Source organism: Octodon degus, unplaced genomic scaffold (assembly GCF_000260255.1).
Source record: "Octodon degus isolate 3935 unplaced genomic scaffold, OctDeg1.0 scaffold00060, whole genome shotgun sequence".
Classification (NCBI taxonomy): Eukaryota; Metazoa; Chordata; class Mammalia; order Rodentia; family Octodontidae; genus Octodon; species Octodon degus.
In genome coordinates, this window is record NW_004524636.1 from 53,849 (window position 1) to 60,067 (window position 6,219).

Genomic DNA, 6,219 nt, shown 5'->3' on the forward strand with positions numbered 1-6,219 from the left:
GAAAGTCCAACTAAATGCCAGGCCTTTTCAGAAGCTGGGCCTTCCTAAGGCTGCTCCTGTCTCCAGGCAAAAATTGAATTTCTAGTCCCAATTCCTTTGGCTACCTCAAACATTCACCATGTAATCCGCATCCAGTCCCAGAGAAAACAACCATTCTCCCTGAAATTTCAGCCTCCCACTCACAGTCCTTTCTAGAAAAAAAAAAAAGAATAAGGATTTTTTTTGCTCTTCGAATGCCTTCAGGGCATGTTTGGCTGGCTGGAGTGTTGTGGGAGTTGAACTACAGCAACCTGAGGCTGACAGCTTTGTGGAAGCAGCCACTTAAAGAACTGAGCTACAGCCAAGCTCCTGACTACAACATACTTGTACAGCCCTTTCTTCTTAAGGGCCAAAACAGGACCCAGCTGTGCCAGGCCAACATCCCCAGATGTATCTCATTTTCTCACCATAGGATTTCAGTTTCTAAGGGTTATTCTCTGGTGGAGAAATTCCTGAGAGGTTCTAGGCCCTTGGCCTAGGTGGCCCTCCTAAACCTTTTCCCGTAGACAGCCCCCAGCAGAACTTCCGGTCACCAATTCAACAGGAAAACACATTCATGAATACATGACAAGCAGGCGAGTCTCCTGGAAAATAGTTTCATGGAAAATGCTTCCATCGAGCTCCATGTAGGGAACAAGTGGAGCTGGATTATTTTTAATTACCTTAAAAATTTAAAAAAAATTTAATTTTTTAAAATTAATTTTAATGGGCCAGGGAGATGGCTTAGTGGAGTAAGCACTTCCCTGGCTAGGGGAAACGGCCTGAGTTCAATGCCTGGTTCTGCCAAAAAAAAATTATTTTTAAGTACTTTAATTTAATTTCGGTAAAGCTCAAGGTACAGGGATTTGAAACACAGCCTCCTGAATCTCTGACTCAATAGGCTCAGCAAGACCTCAGCTAACGTGCACAGCAGAATTTCAAAGGCTCTTTCTCTCCCCTTTCCTGGTATGGGTCTCAATTCGCCCATATAGTGAAGGCATTCACCGTTCCATGTAGAAATGTCGGTTTCAAAGATATGGTTTGAGGAAAAGATATTTTTCCTCTCAGAATTCACCTACGAACTCTGAAGGCATTTGGAGGCTGACTTCTAAGAGGAGAAAGTCCAGCTAAATGCTAGACCTTTTCAGAAGCTGGGCCTTCCTAAGGCTGCTCCATTCTCCAGGCAAAAATTGAATTTCTGGTCCCAATTCCTTTGGCTACCTCACCCATTCACCATGTAATCTGTGTCAGGTCCCTGAGAAAACAACCATTTTCCCTGAAGTTTCAGCCTCCCACTCCCAGTCCTTTCTAGAAAAAGAATGGAATAAGAATTTTTTTGTTTCTCCTCAAATACCTTCAGGGCATGTTTGGCTGGCTGGAGTGTTGTGGGAATCGAACTACAGCAACCTTAGGCTGACAGCTTTGTGGAAGCAGCCACTTAAAGAACTGAGCTAGGGCCAGGCTACCTACTAAAATACACTTGCTCAGCCCTCTCTTCTTTAGGGCCACAATGGGACCCAGCTGTGTCAGGCCTGACATCCCAAAGTATATCTCATTTTCTCCACTGTACGCTATCAGTTTCTAAGGGTGAATCTCTGGTCGAGTAATTCCTGAGAGGTTCTAGGCTTATTGCCAAGTGGGCCCTCCTAAACCTTTTCCCCTCGACATCCTCCAACAGGACTTCCGGTCCCAATTCAACTGGAAAACGCGTTCATGAATACATCACGAGCATGCGAGTCTCCTCGAAAATTGTTTCATGGAAAATGCTCCCATCGAGTTCCATGAAGAGAACAAGTGGAGATGGATTTTTTTTAATTTCCTTAAAAATTTAAAAAAAAATTTTAGTTTTTAAAAATTAACTTCAATGGCCCGGGGAGATGGCACGGTGGAGTAAGCACTTCCCTGGCTAGGGGAAGGGCCTGAGTTCAATTCCTGTTTCTGCCAAAAAAAAATTATTTTAATGATTTTAATTTAATTCCGGTATAGCTCGAGGTACCGGGATTCAAAACACAGCCTCCTGAATCTCAGTACTCTGAGTTAATAGGCTCAGCAAGACCTCAGCTAATACGCAAAGCAGAATTCCAAAGGCTCTTTCACTCCCCTTTCCTGCTATGGGACCCAATTCGCCCGTATAATGAAAACATTCACCGTTCCATGTAGAAATGACGGTTTTGAAACTATGGTTTGAGGAAAAGACATCTTTCTCCTCTTAGAACTCACCTCATAACTCTAAAAGAGTTTGGAGGCTGAGTTCAAAAGGAGAAAGTCCAGCTAAATGCTAGGCCTTTTCAGAAGCAGGGCCTTTCTAAGGCTGCTCCGGTCTCCAGGCAAAAATTGAATCTCTGGTCCCAATTCCTTGGGTACCTCACCCATTCACCATGTAATCCGCGTCTGGTCCCAGAGAAAACAATCATTCTCCCTAAAGTTTCATCCTCCCACTCCCAGTCCTTTCTAGAAAAAAATGGAATAAGAATTTTTTTTTTTTTTTTTGCTCCTCAAATGCCTTCAGGGCAGGTTTGGCTGACTGGAGTGTTGTGGGAATCCAACTACAGCAACCTGTGGGTGACAGTTTTGTGGAAAAAGGCACTTGAAGAACTGAGCTAGGATCAGGCTCCCGACTAAAACACACTTGGTTAGCCCTTTCTTCTTAACACCCACAATGGGACCCATCGGTGCCAGGCCTGACATCCCAGGTGTATCTCATTTTCTCCACCATAGGATTTCAGTTTCTCAGTTTGAATCTCTGGTGGAGCAATTCCCGAGAGGGTCTAGGCCCTTAGCCAAGGAGGCCCTCTTAAACCTTTTCCCCTAGACAGCCGCCAGAAGGACGTCCATTCCCCAATTCAACTGGAGAATGCGTTCATGAATACATCACGAGCAGGCGAGTCTCCTCGAAAGTAATTTCATGGAAAATGCTTCCATCGAGTTCCATGTAGAGAACAAGTGGAGATGGATTTTTTTTAATTCCTTAAAAATTAAAAAACAATTTTAATTTTTTAAAAATTAATTTTAATGGGCCAAGGAGATGGCTCAGTGGAGTAAGCACTCCCTGGCTACAGGAAGGGCCTGAGTTCAAGTCTTGGTTCTACAAAAAAAAATGTTTTTTAATTATTTTAATTTAATTGCAGTCAGGCTAAAGGTACAGGGATTCGAAACACAGCCTCCTGAATCTCAGTGCTCTGACTCAATAGGCTCAGGAAGACCTCAGCTAACGTGCACAGCAGAATTCCAAAGGCTCTTTCTTTCCCCTTTCCTGCTTCAGGACCCAGTTCGCCCGTCTAGTGAACGCATTCACCGTTCCATGTAGAAATGACGGTTTCCAAGCTATGGTTCAAGGAAAAGAGATCTTTCTCCTCTCAGAACTCACATCCAAACTAGTTCTAAGAGGAGAAAGTCCATCTAACTGCTAGGCCTTTTTGGATGCTGGGCCTTCTAAGGCTGCCCCAGTCTCCAAGCAAAAATTGAATTTTGGTCCCAATTCCTTTGGCTACCTCCCCCATTCACAATGTAATCCGTGTCTGGTCCCTAAGAAAACAACTATTCTCCCTGAAGTTTCAGCCTCCAACTCCCAGTCCTTTCTAGAAAAAAATGGAATAAGGATTTTTTTTTCCTTTGCTCCTCAAATGCCTTGAGGGCATGTTTGGCTGGCTAGAGTATTGTGGGAATCTAACTACAGCATCTTGAGGCTGACAGCTTTGTTCAAGCAGACACTTAAAGAACCGAGCTAGGGCCAGACTCCCGACTAAAATGCACTTGTACAGCCCTTTCTTCTTAAGGGCCACAATGGGACCCAACTGTGCCAGGTCTGACAGCTCCAGTTGTAGAACAACTAAAGAATTTCATGTTGACAAAGCCAAGCCTACACAGACTACTAAATGATGTTCTAGAGAGGGGCAAATTGATCAAAGCCCCATGAATGAGAATGGAAAGAACCCACCAAATAGGGCAAACAAACAGAGGAGAATAAGGGGTATATAGTAGTAGTCTTTCACTTATTCTTTTGTATTCAGCAGCAGAATATTTCCATTAGCACACTCTACAAATAGACTTCTTTTCCACCCTATGGGTCATGATTCCACTTGAGTCTACAGGGGGGATTTCAAAGAAATAGCTGTAGCTCAGTTCCACAAGTGACACCTAGCCACCAGTAACTGTCACAGTCATTATGCATGTCCAAAACACACTAGAACTTTGTGCGATATCCTATCCTCAAACTGTTAGAAGTGCTGGTCATTTATTTGCCATTCCAGTATTTATCTTATGTTTTACTCTTAGTACTTCTTTACTATCATGAAAACTTTTTCTTAGTTCAATTGTTTTGAATCATTTAATTTTCTGAATATCGCTTAATCTTAATTTTGTTCTAAGATTTATACTGTATCTTTGACTTACAATTTATTTTTAAAAAATTGTATGATATCTTCCCCTAGTATTAGAAACTTCAAAAAGTATATTTACATTTTCTGTTGACTTAAAAAAAGGGGTGTTTGTACCTATGTTATTTGCTTATTCTTGCCTAAATCTTGTAATATGAGAAACCACTTTGGCAATAACAACACACAATGTACTAACCATTGTTACTCTCCTAAAATCTTGTTTTGAGATTTTGTACCTCTGTTTTTATATATTTTTCTTTCTTTAAAATAAAAATAACTGATGTCAATAAATTAAAAAAAGAAAAAAGAAACAGCTGTAGCTCAATTCCACAAGTGACGCCAAGCCACCAGTAACTCTCACGGTCATTATGCATGTCGACAACACACTAGAACTTGTGTGATATCCTATCCTCAAATGATTACAAGTGCTGGTCACTTTCTTGCCATTCCATTATTTATCTTATGTTTTATTCTTAGTACTTCTTTGCTATCATGAAAATTTTTTCTTAGTTCAATTCTTTGAAACATTTAATTTTCTAAATATTGCTTAAACTTAATTTTTGTTCTAAAATCTAAAATGCATCTTTGACATAAAATTTATTTAAAAGACATTGTATAATATATTTTCCTAGTATTAGGAACTTTAAAAAGTATATTTCCATTTTCTGGTGACTTTAAAAAAAAAAAAAAGAGGTTTGAGTACATCCCCCACCCTGCCCGCCAAGTAGGAATATCTGCCGCTTTACAGGAACCCCCAGACCCAGTCCCAGCCCAGATCCGGTGAGTGTGTGGAGAGCTTCCTGCTACCCTGCGCTGGCGGGACCAGTCCCAGCCCAGGCGCAGCATAGGCCAGACCCTCTCCCACCCCCGTGGGCCGACCCCACCACTCCCCAGTACATCCCCCAACCTGCCCGTCGAGTAGGAATTTCTGCCACCTTCCAGGAACCCCCAGACCCAGTCCCAGCCCAGATCCTGTGAGTGTGTGGAGAGCTTGCTGCTACCCTGCACTTGCGGGACCAGTCCCATCCCAGGCGCAGCATGGACCAAACCCTCTCCCACCCCCTCGGGCCACCCATCATCACTCCACAGCACCTCCACATGCCGCCTTCCGGGTAGGAATTCTGCGGAGTTCTGGGAACCCCCGGACCCAGTCTTAGCCCAGTCCAGTGTGTGGGAGAGCTTCCTCTTCCCCCTACTTCACCTTGCCCCTCCAGGCACAGCTCAGGCCTGGCATACATGCCTGGGGTGTAACCCAGCAGTTGCAATCCCTGCAGAGAATGAAGAGGATAGTTCCACCCAGCTAGTCCAGGAGCAGAACATCTTGCCACAGGGGCACAACATATTCACCCTCAAGGGCAGCAGAGGGAAGGAGCTGAGCACAGCAGCCAGGACTAAGCCAGACGCAGCTGGAAAGTCCAAACTTTGTAGAGCTGCACCTGAACTTCAGTACGTGTAAAGGTTATAACTACAGCAAAGATCTAAAACAAAGGGCAGAAGACAGTGCTACACAAAATGACGAGAAGGAACAAAATGCAACCTCAGAACCCAAGCCCATACATAACAAGTGCAGGGGACACTAACACAGAACAAATTGGAAAACACACAGCTGAAAGCAATGAATCAACTGCTTCTGAAATAAAGAAAGAGCTGCAGAAAGATATAGAACACCTCATATTGGAAATGAAAAAAGAAATCCCTGAATTAATAACATCTGCACTAAAGAATCAAATGCAGAAATATATGGAAGAAACCCAGTACCCACCCAGAACAAGTGCGGAGGACTCTAGCTCGGCCTAAATGCAAGAATTAAGAGCATCGATAGTAA

General features: G+C 43.2%; 1 long non-coding RNA gene across 1 annotated transcript in view; it reads left to right on the plus strand.

The window, feature by feature from the left end:
- The first annotated feature begins 2,504 nt into the window (after window positions 1-2,504).
- Window positions 2,505-6,219, plus strand: part of LOC111817519 — a 12,838-nt gene continuing 9,123 nt past the window's right edge. The window contains exons 1-2 of the long non-coding RNA XR_002821695.1: window positions 2,505-2,591; window positions 3,406-3,411. This is a non-coding gene — a long non-coding RNA (uncharacterized LOC111817519). The remainder of the gene's footprint in view (window positions 2,592-3,405; window positions 3,412-6,219) is intronic.